Raw genomic sequence first — 15,540 nt, forward strand, 5'->3', positions numbered from 1 at the left:
CAATGTTATCAAGCGGTTTCCCATCCAAGTGCGAATTGTGCCTAATGTTGTTTAACTTCAGATGATCAATCGGGAATTCGTAATTGTCAAAGTAAAGTTTGTTCACCTACTAAAATAACTATTATAAATAAATCGTTGAACGCGGTTAAAGAGATTTTCATTTCAATTGGCGACTTTTATTAGACCTGTAGATTGCCTACTATAAAAATGTGAATGTTAATAATCATTATTAACGCATACATAAGTTTAATATTTATGTATTTATTTAATTAATTAATTAATTAATAATATTTCTTTATATTACAGGTATTATTCTTTCTTCGAATTAAAATCTATTCTATGCAGAATGCATTGTATTATGTAAGTAAGTATAATTTATACTAATAAAAACGTATTAACTTTTTATATCGATAACTGGGAGTTGCAACCACGCCAATTGGCGATAATAATTCGTACTAATTAAAATAAAAAGAAGACCCGAATTCAATAGAAACAATTTCGCTAATCAGGTGACAATACTTGTACTTCAATCATTTTTAAGGCCAATAAAAATATCCAAATTCAAATCAGATAAATGCCACCAACTGGCGATAAAAATTTGTACTATTAAACAGGAAGTGGACCGCTTTTTCAGTAGTTCCAATTTAGACCACCTGATTACCTACCATTTATTAAAGATTCAAAAGCTTTAAAGAGTTTTAGGCTGGGGTTTATTAATGAAGTCATATATTGAAGAGACTCAAGAAAAAAAAATGAAAACTCTGGAATGAAAATTTTAATTAATTATAGTAAGAATAATTAAAGTTTCTTAATTTGTAAATAAAAATTATTAACGGTCACCCATCTTAGAACTAAGTGTGTCTAATGTTGCTTAACTTCAGTGATCGGACGAGAACCGTTGTTTTCATTGGTCTATTTATAAAATTTAATATATATCGCTTTTAAATGTGTGCATGACTTCTGATGCCACCCTGTCCATAACAATAAGATGAGCACTTGATTGATTTTAGTTTAAGGGAGGACAATGATGATGTGATGATAATGACATCCTTGATGATTGAGAGTGAACAAAATGAAGTGTATAGGTTAGGTTAGGTTAGATTGAGTACTCAATAATAAATGTAGACCATGAACATGATGTGATAAATAATATGATGCTGATGCTGATTCTGATTTTAATAATGTTGATGCTGCAGGCGGTTTCTTTGTAGTAGATAAGATTGTATGTGAATTTTAAGAATTGTTGACTTTGTACATACATATAGACCATCGTACAGTGGAGTATTTATACCAAATTTCCGGACAAATGTCAGAAAATTCATTTCCTTTCTTTTCCATTGAAAGTTGTTTTTTGGCCTAATTATAGATAACCACTCCAGAAAAAACAGGTCACTTGAGTTACATGTTATTATTGTTTTTGCTCTCGATTTACCGTGCCATTCAATTTACGTTTACTGTGTTTGTTAATGAAATTAAGTAAGGATTTTTTTTCTTATATCGAAGACGAAGGTTTCTTGCTTTTTTGTTTTTGTGTCCCTTTTTTCACGGTAAAATTTTTTGTAACAGAGCAAAGTTTAAGTATTCCATAACATTTTATGAAAATAAATCCTGCACGAACTTGCGCCATTTCTTTTCACACTAAGATAAGGACTTGAAGATAAGGATAGAAATTAAGATAGCTCAAGTCAAAAGTCAAAAAAAAGAGATATATATATAATTTCAAAATCACATTACTAAGAAAAAAAGTGGCTCAGAAGAAAAAAAGTAAAGAAATTGAAGAAGAAAATGAGATAATTGTGTTTTAAGACAAATATGTTGACAACGAACAAATTTTGTTTTTTATTATTGCCAAATAATAAAAGTACTTTTGCATCTAAATAGTTTTTTGAATCAATTTTAAGCATTTAAATCTCTTCATTATATTTTGTCCGGAAATTTGGTATAAATACTCCACTGTGCACCGTATACTTACAGTGTATTGTTTAATTGCTTTTGCATTCTATAAAATCTAAATACATAACTTAATAGTTTGTTCTTTTTGTTTTAGAGTAGTACATACACTGAGTGTAAGTAGAAAATGATAGTCGTTAGAAAACTATTATAGTACTATCATTTTCTATTTACTCTATTTATACTCAGTGTAAATATTGTACTATACTAGTGGAAATAGTGTATAGAATTTGGCAACCATCTCTTTAGCCATTTAAAATATATAAAGTACAAAGGGTTTTTATGGACGTTCTTATGTATAAAACAAAGGTCGGGTTTTTTATTTTATAAATTATTTGCTACCGTCTAAATATTGTATATTTAAAATTCTTCTATAAATTGAGTCGTTACGTGGTTTTGTTTTTTTTTTTTTAAACATTATCTATCCAATTAGGGGAAACTTAAAAAAAAGATCCTGTACATGTATGTATATTGAATATGTAAGATAGACAAACCATTAATAAAAAGCTAAAAGCTTTTTAGATTTGGTAAAATAAAATAAACGATCAATAATAAAAATACTATCAGCTTTATATGTACTTTAACTACTATATAGATAGTATATAGGAGAGAATGTGGTACCAGATATGAAAATATATATCCCTAACTGTCCTAAAACATTTCAATATCAATTTTATTTTATTTATAAAATTATTTAATAATTCCTATAAAATAATTTTCTTCAGCATCATTTGATGTTCTTACGCAACCATTGTTGCAATCTGAGCTCACTATCAGCCCTACGTGATCGAAGAAAATTTAAATAAAAAATACTTTGCGAGGAACAAGCGTTTATTGTACTAAATAGTAGAAAATAACTTTTTCTATGAGTCACTCATACATGACTTTTTTTATACCATGTACTTATAAACAACAGACCTAATTAGGATTAATTTAATGTTGTACTGTTGTTATCAATTTGTTGATATCTTAAAAAATATTGAATAAATTAAATATCACTATTATATGATTAATCATACAATTAACTATTCTTACTTGTAGTTATAAATAAGTATAATGTATTTGTATATACAGGAGTGTTGTAAATCATCAGCCCTCATATAATTTATAATATCATCTTTAACACAAAATAGAAGCTCATAGCAAAAACTCAGGGTTAGATCTAATAGCACAGCATACCTTGTTTGATTTAGGATAAAAAATTTAGATTAAACATTACTTAAACAGAGGATATGTTTTATCATACTGTGAAGGAGTGACCTAAATACAAAATTACTACAAATTTGGTAAATAACATTTTTTTCCTTAACTTCTCAGCTTATTCAGGAAGCGAAAGTTCTGCAGACATTAATAGAATCCCTCGGTATGTATATCAAGGTATACTAAGTTTAATCTCAAGTTTTTTTAGGTATTCATAAAATCAACCGAAAAAGTCTATTTCCGGTTGTCTGGCTGTTCGTCTGTGGTCACGATAACGCAAGAACGAAAAGCGATATAAATTTTTACAACGTGCTCAGAGCAAAACCACCCCTCGAAGGGGATGGATAAACAATATAACGGTAAAAATACATTGTCAATTGATAAATAAGTAAGTATAAATATTATCAAAGATAATAAATGAGGACTCTAGGATATTTCGAAATTAATTTCGATTTTTGTGTATATTACTCGTTGCTAATTTGGTGGCGGACTGCACATTGATTTTTTCATGTATATACAATTTATATTGTTTTAAGTATCTGTTAAATTGTAATGTTAGTGACGTCAACCAATCAGCTTCATTCATATTGGTAATAATAATTCACAACATAGTTTTTAAGGTGTCTCCGGATTCTGATCTAGCTATATATCGTAAATTTTATATACAGCTATTTTGTCGAAAGTGCTTTTTATTTTGTTAAAATTTAAATATTGTTGTAATGCACGAACCATATTATTCATTCATTTGGACATTTCTTTAACTGTCTGGTAATAATGAATAATACCTAGTCCATTAAAAAATCACTTTGTCCATATAACTAACATCTTTTATATATATTATTATATTTAAAAACTGGTTTTACAAGGTTTAGAACAGAACAAAAACCAAACACACTATGTATAAGCAACCACAACAACAAAAAACAATAACAAATTTATTTTTATAATACTTTTATATTAGGTACATTTTTAAATTCAATGATAACAGAAATACTTATTATATATCGTTCTATCATTATTAATCTTTGAATTCGATTTCTTTGAATTCCGTAAAAAATAATATTCCGTAATATTAATCTTTGAATTTCGTTAAATTTTTATAACACGAGTGCTGAGGGGTTATTAACAACGTACCCTTGTGTAATTAATTAATAATATTTTTTTGCTTTAGTTTAAAAAAATGATTGTAACTCTGAATTCTTAATAACAACCGATATGAGGTTGTCTCGACCTCATCGTGAGAGCAAATGGGGCCACGAATGTATTTCAACTACCGAACGGGGTGAAGTTGACACAAAAGAATGAGTTGTTTGTATGAAAGTAATATACTGTCTAACAAATTTCAAATATTGTTGTTTTGAAATTGAACATAGTTTTAAACAATCTTTTTTTGATTGTCACAACCACATGTGCAGGTTATTAGGTTTATTTAAAAAAAAAATATATTTCTTCGAGTTGGATTTGAACCAGTAACATAGATTATGATTGATTTTAGTGTCTTAAGTCCAACGCTATACCAACTGCCTTATCGAAGGTTGTTAAATATGTTCACAAATATGCTGTATATAATTAAAATAATCAATAAGTTTATTTCAAACTCTCTGTAAATTAATAGTAACAATTTTCATGTAGTTGACACAACCACACATTGGCTAGACATGACATGTATGTGCTGGTACTAACTAAATTAAATTAATTTAAAGCAAACGCAAAAGAATATTCTTTGAATTCGTCTATTCGCTTTATTTACACGATTATATATTCCAACTAAGTATAATTTTATTTTCCATCAATAAAATACATGACTATAAACTAAAATCAATCTCTTTCATAGAAGTAATGATTTTATTTATTTAACTTTAGTGATTTTGTATCATTCAATTCATATTTTAAATTCTATCCCATTTTATTGTAAACACAAATATTATCTGTACTTGTTCCAATTATTAGGAATTTGTTTTAAAGTATTTTATTTCTTTATTTCAAAATGAAACGACCAACTTCGGAATGAGGTTTTCATTATTTTAATTTTTTTTTTTTTTTGGTAAAGGGATAATAATAATAAAAGTGATTACAACTACATAGTACAACAATTAATATCCTTACGTTTATGTATACTCTATATTATTAAAATCGCACCGATTTAAAATATTCTCATGTGTTCTAATCGCACTCGCAAGCAATGTTATAGTACTAACAATTAGAATGTTTTAACTAGTGTGATATTAAAAACAAAGAGTATACTTACACTTTATTGAACATGCAATAATATAATCTTTCATATTTAATTATATGCATAAAATTATATTTAAAGGTATAAAAATGTTATTATATTTTTTAGCTCATATACCAACCAACTAATATAACATTTTAATAATAATAATAATACTACCTATAATACTGTACCTGTAATATAAAGTATAATAAATAATCTTATATATTATTACTCTAGCAAGCTTTTTTCTGTCCTACCCTTATCTTTCTTATTTCTATATCAAACTCCATGATTCACTCCTCATTTCCAAGCTTTTTATGTCTATAGATTTAACGAAAAATATACTCACGGACTAAAAATGTATCGCTTAGGAAAAAACACGCTAGAAAAATACTTTGAACGAAAAAATTAGTTTAAATACTTGTTCTCCTAATATTAATTTAAGAACTTTTGCTTTTTTAATCACTTTTCTACGAAATTTGTTGTTTGCCGTTTTTAGCCACGGGTATAGGGTACCACGGGATGAGGTAACTACGGAATCGGAATTCCACACGGGTCGAGCTAGTATATACATATTAATATACCTGTATGTATGTAATCAAATATTTAAATTAATTTTTTTTTATTTTTAATTCTAAACAAGTGCATTCATTATTATTATAATACAACAAATAATATGTGTGTCATTACATAGGGATATACAGGATGGGTCATTTTATGCTATACACTTGAATATCTCGTTTTGTAGTTAACCAATCAAAAAAAACATCACGGTCTGACACATCAGAAGGCCGTTTTGGTAGCTCAATCTTTCGAGATATAAAGAAAAGAGCCTTGAGGTACACCAGCCTTGACATAATATTGGCTCGATGTACTTTGTTAGAGATGAATTCGGATTTTCGGTTAGAAAAATCAGAAATTTCAGATTGTAGGTAGGTATGTTAAATTTGGAAAGTTTGAGTATAAGTGCCAAACCGTATCAAAAGCCTTTTCAATGTCCAAAAGGACCATGCTATTGGATTTATTCTAGTTAAATCTAAAAGATTCACTCACTCACTGTTGTCTTCTTCGATCTGAAACCAAACTGTTGGGAAATAAATTGTCCGTTGATATCTTCATGCGACTGCCGTTTCAAAACAACTTGTTCCAAGACCTTGCTGAGAGATGGCAGCAAGCTAATGGGTAATACAATTTAAACAAATTCAAGGATATTATGTACAAAAGACTCCAACATATCTCTAGTGAGAGGAGCATAGAAGTTTTTATTTTATGAAAAACCGTTTAAACTGGTGAGTCTCGCCTGAAAATCCTTCTTATATCAGCTCGACTTGTGGAATTATTTGCAGTGTTATTGTGTGTTTTTTTTTGTTTTTTTTTTTGTTTTTGTTTTTGTTTTTTTTTTTAAACTTGGGCATGCAAAACAAAGATAAAAACAGTATAAAAAAGTGAAAAAGAGAATATAATGCACAGCAATATAACATTGTATTGTATTACAGTGAATATTATACACTTATACAATTCCAATACCTATACCGATATATTTTTCACGTTGAACAACGAACGCGGATTCTTTAATATATTCATCATTATCCAGCTATTATATTCTAAAATTATATGTACTCTGTCTCTCTGGTTATTGCATAGAGATTAAACCATAGAGATGCAAAGTCGCCGCTAAACGGTTTGATCGCAGAGAGTAGCAAATAAGATAGGTTCGTATAGTCTTCGTCTGAGGTTAGACAAACTGAGCCGAAGGATTTTAACGCTGTTTGACTGTAGGTGAAGATACTAATGCCGCTATACAGGAGAGTGCTATACATTCACATATCTCGTAAATAGCCATCACTTCGGCTTGATACACGCTACAGTGATCTAGCAGCTGGAATCCCATCCTCTTCTCTAACTTAGATTATAGCCAAAAAAGTGCATATATATATAGTTGTTGCATAGAGATAATACCGTCAAGCTGCAAAGTCTCCGCCAAACGATTTGATTGCAGTAGAGAGAGACATATCAGATAGGCGTGTATAGTAGTCTTCGTTTTTCTTATAACTGCTATAACCAAACAAATTATACAACTAGAGAACGCCACTGCCCAAAACTTGCGATATAATGAATGAGAGAGAAGACTACCAGTGAGTTATTATTGGAGAGACACAAAATCTCTATGCATCATATGGTTATGACATATGACTATGACAAGGACACAGGGGAACTCACTGGCAATCTACTCTCTCATTCATCATATCACATCCACTGACATGCTAGCGGATCTCTCGTGCTCTCTAGGTATGCAAAGACAGAATGTCTACAATTTCTGTCTCTTTTTAACTGGCCAAGACAAGAACTTTCCTATGTCCATTTAGCTCTATAGTATTATCTCTATGGATTGTTGGCGTATAATGGAATGAGAATATGAGATACCTTGTTGATAATGGAATGATGGTATTGTATTGTGTAGCTCCGCCTACAGATTTTAATTTATTCGAACTATAGGTAGTGCTTCCATGTGAGTGATTTTATAATAATATAGTTTTAGTGTATACAGAATAGAGTTGTGTTGGTTGAGTTCAAATTCAGTTGTGTTTTGTGTTTTAAAACTTGTGTGTTGTGTAGAGAGATGGAGATTTCAACTCTAACTTTTAAATTGTTGGATTTCTAGCTTTTTAAACTTACATCTGCCTGTTTTATATTAAAAATAAAAGAGTTAAAATACCCACACTATAAAAATATACTACAAAGCAACGTTTTTATTATTAATTCTGGCTAAAACAAAAATGATTTTTTTTTTGTGGTTCTACAGTTTGTGTGAAGTGCCATTTAAGTGATTAGTTATGTTATTCTGTTTTGTTTAAAAGTGTATTTACAGTGAAATTTAAAAAAAAAAAAACCAGTGATACAACAATAGTTAATTATTAGTTAGTTAATTCAGTGAGTGGTTATTTTTTTGGAAAATTAAAATGTTCTATTCTTATTTAAAGTGTGAAGTTCCCTCAAGTGATATTATGCAATATTTAGTGAAAAACTTGTGATACATCTAAGTGTTATACAGGTCACATGGTATCCTGAGCCATTTGCCAGGTAAAGTTTAAAATAGGCCGATTGAACTAAACTTACCTAAAAAAGATTGCGATCGTGGGAATAAAATTCTTTACGAAAATTGTACAAAAAGAAATGTAAACGTTAAATAAATACCTTATATACAATTTTATTAACTTACTTTTCTAAATCTGTATAATACATATAATCTGTTTTCATGGATTTAGTATTTACACACACACAGACACAACATATCTTACATACTTACGTGACAATTTCTACCAATTTGCTTAGCATGGTAAGCCGCGTTAAGGAACTTCGTTTCAAAAACTTGCTGTGTTTGGGCGCTAGATGGTTGAGGTGTTGATCTTATTTCAATTGATCTTATTTCAGATTAAACACGAAGTACTTGTTATTGAAATAAATACAACGTCACTCGAAATAAAATTGTACTCGTATATTAAGATATCTTATTTACAATTAAAAAAATATACAATATACTTACATTTCGATAAATAACGATATTTCGATTGCAACACAATCATTGTCAGTAGCTAAATTTATTCATATAACACATTTCAAATTAATTTTAACACTTTGATAACATTGTTTGTGCTTATTTTTAAGGGCACAAACAAAGGGATGGTTTACAAAAGCGATCGATTTACGGTAAATAACTCAAACTGAACATTTATTTTAATTAAAAAAAAAAAAAGAACATATAATATTAATAACCAAACAACCCAGCCAAGGATATCATAAATCACACATTTTATCATAAAATATTCTTTCAAATAAAAAATAAAAATAAAAAAGATCTCTTACACAAGTTTTTTAAGATTAAAGTTATATAATTTTTAATGTATATTTTAAATAAAAAATATTTACTGACATAGAAACTACTTTAATATTTTCTACTCAAAAAAACCCAATATTCGACTTTAAAAGATTTAACTATTTAAATTAAATAAATTAAATAAAATTTTAATTTTAATAATTAAGTATTTCTATTTTTAAATATGAAGATCAGAAAGTCTAATTTCTTTGAGAGAGGCTTTGTCAAAATAAATCCAGATATCTTTTGAATTCCAAAAAATAGTTCTAAGTCTGCTGTGAATCAGTGTCACAATAATAGCTTGTTTTAAAAACTTCTTTGTGGATCCAAATGCCATGGAAGTTTAACTTGGATTAACAAGTGATATTTTAGTAACTTACATGTGAACTATGCTATTTGATCTCATGATTACCAAATAACAATATATTATATTTTAAATTACGTAAATAAACAATTGTTAAGACAGTCTGTTCATTAAATGATGTATTAAATGCCATGGCTAAAGATCATTCAGGCCGCCAGCTGAGCGGCACTGTTTAGTAAAAAGGCTAGGCTGTTAACTGAAGGGCTAATTAAGGTATTTGGCTACGACATATATAGAAGATTTAGTACGAAGTTACAGGTATTTTTAAAATTTAACCACAATAAAATTTCCAATAATTAAAGATTTTTCCTAACTATAATATAACAATAAACATATGAGTAGGTTAGCTATTTAAATGAGATGATGCATTCGTTAAGGTTGTTGAGGCAGACACAAAAAAATTCCTAGGAATTTAATATGAATTTTAAAACAAACTATACCCATAACGAGATATTAATTTTAATAAAATTATTTAATAAACTTGCATTCGTGTCTAGAACTCGAATAGCCTAATTGGTAGGGCGCTTGACATGAATCCCAACAGTCCGGGTTCGAGTCCTGTTTCGAGTGTATTTTTTTCAATTCTCTTTAATTAAAATTATTTAGTTTTAGATTCAATACAGTTTTCATATTTAAATAGATTTATTAAATATTCTAATTTGTCTTTTTATTTTATTAATGTTTTTTGTTTTTGTTTCAGATTCATCGAAAATTCTCAACACCTTCAAATAAAATAAAGTATGGTATTAAACAATTCAGATGAATGCTTAAAATATGTGTTATTTTTCCTCCATTTATATTAGCCTTTTTATTAGGCTAAAAATTAACAAAATACATCATAAATATCACGTTGCATCTCTTGGGAATGAACGAGAGAAGTCTATAAATAGTAGAAAATTCTAAATTAGTCTTTTGATCCGATTTATTGTGAGTGCCTAGACTTCGCAGAAACTTCAGTCCGTTTTTGTCTAAACTGTTCAAACAAAAAAATTAATTTTTTAAATCAATAACTAACTTTCTAATTTAAAGTGTTCGTCTATCGATTATGGAGTACAAAGAGCTTTTCATTGAGCTTAAAAACCTAGGTAAAGTTTAATGTCTGTGTAAGATGTGCGCCTACACTCTCAACATATTTTGCTTGAAGCATTTTTATCGATAAAACTTGTATCAATCCTGTATAGCTCTCTTGAAAGAAGGCACAAGTTAAACTTTGTCATTCTTTACTTTCGATTTATTTTTACCTAAAGAATTCATTTCCATGAGACACGGTTTCAATTTCTTTGATTTTTTTTAAGATTCAATAATATATCCTACCTTTTGTTTCGTGCTGTAGCCTATTTTTCTTAAATTTGCACGTTATACAACTAAAATTTTATCATTAATCTGAATTGATAGCCGAATAATAAATAAAATTTTTTGTTTGAAGTTAAAAAGTGATTTAAAACACAGTAAAATAAAACATCAAAAAAGAGCAGCTTTAAAGGATACATTTGAAAAGTTGTTACGATTTAAATAAAAATAAAAAATAAATACAAAAGTATTTAAAATTACAAGCAACACTAACTGACATCCAGATCAGAGCAGACATGTGACATTTTTAAAGTTGATAGAACATTATGACGTATTGTGTTGTTTGAGTGAGTGAAACAGTAATACATCATACGTAACTATTCTAAAATCAATCCAACCAAAAATATATATACTTTTATCTTTATCTTACACACATACACAGTGGTTTAGTGCATCATATATATTTGTATTTGAATGTGTTTAAAAGTGTTGTAATTGTAAATAGAAAGGGCATTATAATACATTTTGGATTTATAAGCTGCATACCTGTTTTTTAAATGGACCCCTAAGTAACACTGGACTATTGCTTATTGCCAGGTAAGAATAACAATGGAATTCCAATCATTTACTTTACGTTACCCTATACCTATCATCACATCATTTCACAATTTCACATATACTAACTAATATAATTTCATTTATATTGATCTCCAGTTTTGATCGGGACACTCCCGAAATCCTGTAATCTCTCCCGATATCAACATTAATTCTCCAGAGTTCAATAAAAAAAAATTATTTTTTGTTTATTAGTTTCATATTCAGGTAAATTCTACAATTCTGAGCAGCTATATTAAATTACTTGATATTTATAAGGTTATTTGAGATAAGGCAAAGTTGAAAGTTAGCGTTCATTTGTCGCTGTGATCACCAAAGAGTTTATACAACTAGAGAACGCCAGGGCTCAAAACTTCAGATATGATGTATGAGAGAGAAGACTGCTAGTGAGTTCCCCTGTGTCCTTGTCTAATCTATATGTCATTAGCTACATATTGTTTACATTATTGCTATTATGATTATGACAAGGACACAGGAAAACTAACTGGCAGTCTACTCTCTCATTCATCATATCGCATCCCATTACAGGCTAGTAGATATCACGTTCTCTATGTATATTACTCTTTGGTTGTGACAGGTTAAACTGCCAGAACGCGATGTATTTGGTTCATATTGCGAAACGCATCTCCTTTGTCATTTTGTTGGTAAAGACATAAGCAAAATTTGATAAGAGATAGCAATGATTCAAAAATCAATCCTGTAGGGTATATCGATTGTGGTCAGGAAAGAATCTTCAATTGATTCACTCTGTACATTCGAGCGTTGAGTATGTTTTGATGCGAGTATTGGCTTGAAAATTTTTCTGGATTTTTCACCAGTATGAACTCGAAGTATTGCTCTTCAAATCGGCCTTTATTTTCAGTAGTTTGGAAGTAATTTGCAATTAAAGTGTATCTTCGTGTGAGAATGAATGAATGAATATATAAATTTCATCCTACATACAAAAATAAATAAGTATTAGTTTTGATATCACCCGCAAAGTAATTAAAACATATTATTATTAATATTAATGGTGTTGTGTGTGTTTTAAATACTTATAATTGGTAACTGAATCAAGGTCTTTCTTATTCACTAACTTACTTACTTTACTTAGTGGATGACTAATCCAAAAATATTATTATCCAACTAAATAACGGCGACGACTGACGAGTCAGAGTCACACCAACATTGTATAATCATAGAACTAGAGGAGACCAACCAATGTTTATGTAGATGAAGTCATCCACTACACAACTGTATAATACTGCAACTCCAAGGAGCAGTGTAAGAAGCACAGGGAATCAAAGTTAACTGTATAGTGTAGGCGCTGAGTGGGTTTCGTGTGCATTTACAGGTCCTACCGAACAAGGAGTATATTTCGACCCGTTGAATTCGAATTTTCAACTTGCTCATCGATCAGAGTGGGGAATATTGCATAAGGTCGTCGCGTAGCGTTGAGAAAGATTGAAAATAATTTCATTACATTCGATTCGATTTTTATAATGCTGGGGAGTTCTTGATGTGGACCTCAAGGGTCCTACCAGACTCTATCCACGGCTTGTTTATCTATTTGTTTACTATAGGTACCTTATACCCATTGCTTAGTACCTTCTTTAGTTTACATGTGCGATCTTATATACAGATAAAAATATAATTGGTTGCTTACTTATTTATTATTTCTATTGAATCGAAAGTAACTGTATTTATAAAATAATAAAATAAGTACTTTCTAATATTATTAAAATTTATCGCCAACGAATGAAATACTTTAAATTTACTATTTAAGTAAAATGGACCACTTTTCTTTATCATGTTAGGCCATAAAGACAATAAAAACAAGATATTTTGTTTTCATAGGCTTTATCTTTTAGGTTCCTTGAACTCATTCTTGACCTTAAGGTATGCACGATTTCGTTACAGATAAGAGATAGAAGATAACATTAAATTAGAAAGTTTTTCCTTCCCTTACACAAAAATCCTATCTCATGATCCAATAAATAAAAATTCCAATGTATTTTCATGCGCAGATAAATTTTTAGATCCAATTTCCGCCAAATCTATTCGTTAAAAAATTTTTTTATAGGAGAAGGCTTTTTATTTTAAAGTTTTCTTCTTTCTCTTACCTTTAATGAAATCGAGAACGCCTTTAACTGATCTTCAAGGTAAAAAGACCTTTGATACGAGCTTTTACTTGGAAAATTTTTCTGTATGAGATTGAACTTGGAAGAAAGACCATTAAAGAATATGGCGGACTTGTGAGACTGTAAATGCACATTGTGAACCAAGACACAACAGTCTCCCATAATCATAATGTGTAAAACTGTGTGAGAAATTAGTGCCCCAATCATTATTTACAAATAATATTTTATTCAAAAGTGAATAATACAAATAGACATGATTTCCTAATAAAGTCAACAATATAAGAGAGTTGAATAGAATTATTGGAGTTAAGAAAAAGAAGAATAACAAGAGCAAGATTGAGTGAGTGCAACGCCATGGATGAATCCATCTATCCAGTGTCCAGTGTCCACATAACATAAAAATCTCAAATCACGATGTTCGTTTACGCTTTCCTCCATCCGTCAGTTTTTTATGGAGAGTGTTGAAATCACTTCTAGTAAGTTCAAATACTTGTGATAGCTCGTTAGATTTGAAATGATATTTAGAAACATTTTTCGGCACAGAAAAAGTTGTAAAAGGTATAAACAATTAAAAATGATAAAAAAGGGTATTTAGTTTTTCCGTAATAGGCGAAATAGTTATTTAGTTTTTGCCTTAAAGAGGAGAAAATTACCAATAAAACTCCCATTCGCGAAAGTCTATCTCCATTGTTTATAATCCGACTTCCATATGCATGTAATGTCAGTCACGTTTGCCTTTTGTTAAATAAATCATATATCACAAAGTTTTATGAACACATTTCTTACTACAGAGGGACTAATGCATCAACCATAACTATACTAAAACAAAAATCGTTTAGGTAATTGTATGCATATTATAACACAAAATAAAACGCCTTTTTGGGTCAAATTTAGTGTCAGTCACATTGAAATCATCCAGATGTGTATTTTTTGGTCCACTTATTAAGGTTTTTTTTTTAAGAGAAAGGAATGAATTCACTTTTAAATTCTCTCGATAGATGGCAGCGTCTGTTATACAATTTCCCTCAAACAATCTTGTTTTTATTTTGTGTAAGTATTAAACAGATGGCACTGTGTTTCAATTTCAAATATTAATGAATGTGTTGAATAATTTAGTATCATATTAATTTATTCTAATATAAGTGAGTCACAACAACGTATGAACGGGTCAGCTAGTTGATATATAAGATAAAGACTTGACAAAATGAACTGATCTTTAAAGTTGACATTCATCAAACTATAAATAGAAGGACTGTATTTTTTATTTATAGACATTACATTATTATTACATTATATTGTATAATGTATGATGTACGGTGTATGATGAATATATACATTTTTAAAAAAAAGTTTCATTTGTGTGTGTCTGTTTAGTTTTGATAACATTCCACATTTATATCCATATCGATATCCATATCCACATCCGGCATTCAATATTTGTTTGTATGTGATTTAATTCATTTTTATATTACTGCTTTTTTTTCTATACCTATCTATGTATTAAGGATTTTTCCAAATTAGTGTATGAAATTAATTGAGACTTACGTTTCAAATTTTTAGAGTGGATTCTGTTAAAACTTAGGAAAAAATTTGACGAAAATTAAGAGTGAAATTTTTCGATATTTACCATAGTTTTTGAAGTCTATGTGTGATGTGATGTGAGTGATGCCTAAAGATTTAGAGAAAATCAGTTATAGAAGAAATAACACACAAATGTCATTTATTTTTTCATCACTTTAAAAGTATTTTATGGAAAAACCAGTGTCGCTTGTTTGATTTTCTTTATAGGAAAATATTTGTCATGCTTTTAACTAATGAATATTACTTTTTCAAAGTTATCCTAAGATAATTAGTCTTGTTACATAATAAAACATACCTTTAAAAAAACTTTAAAATTGCCTTGGCGCTTGTC

At 29.0% G+C, this 15,540-nt stretch overlaps 1 protein-coding gene and 1 long non-coding RNA gene across 3 annotated transcripts in view; one reads left to right on the plus strand and one right to left on the minus strand.

The window, feature by feature from the left end:
- Window positions 1-6,219: 6,219 nt before the first annotated feature.
- LOC123294509 lies at window positions 6,220-12,899 on the minus strand. The gene is made up of 3 exons (XR_006535105.1): window positions 12,800-12,899; window positions 12,585-12,591; window positions 6,220-6,230 (listed from the first exon to the last, which is right to left on the minus strand). It is a non-coding gene; the product is annotated as an uncharacterized LOC123294509 (long non-coding RNA).
- Window positions 11,043-15,540, plus strand: part of LOC123294507 (protein winged eye) — a 55,726-nt gene continuing 51,228 nt past the window's right edge. For both annotated transcript variants that reach the window (XM_044875558.1, XM_044875559.1), the window contains exon 1: window positions 11,043-11,490. The gene's annotated coding sequence lies outside the window, so the exon portion shown is untranslated. The remainder of the gene's footprint in view (window positions 11,491-15,540) is intronic.

Source organism: Chrysoperla carnea, chromosome 3, assembly GCF_905475395.1.
Source record: "Chrysoperla carnea chromosome 3, inChrCarn1.1, whole genome shotgun sequence".
NCBI lineage: Eukaryota > Metazoa > Arthropoda > Insecta > Neuroptera > Chrysopidae > Chrysoperla > Chrysoperla carnea.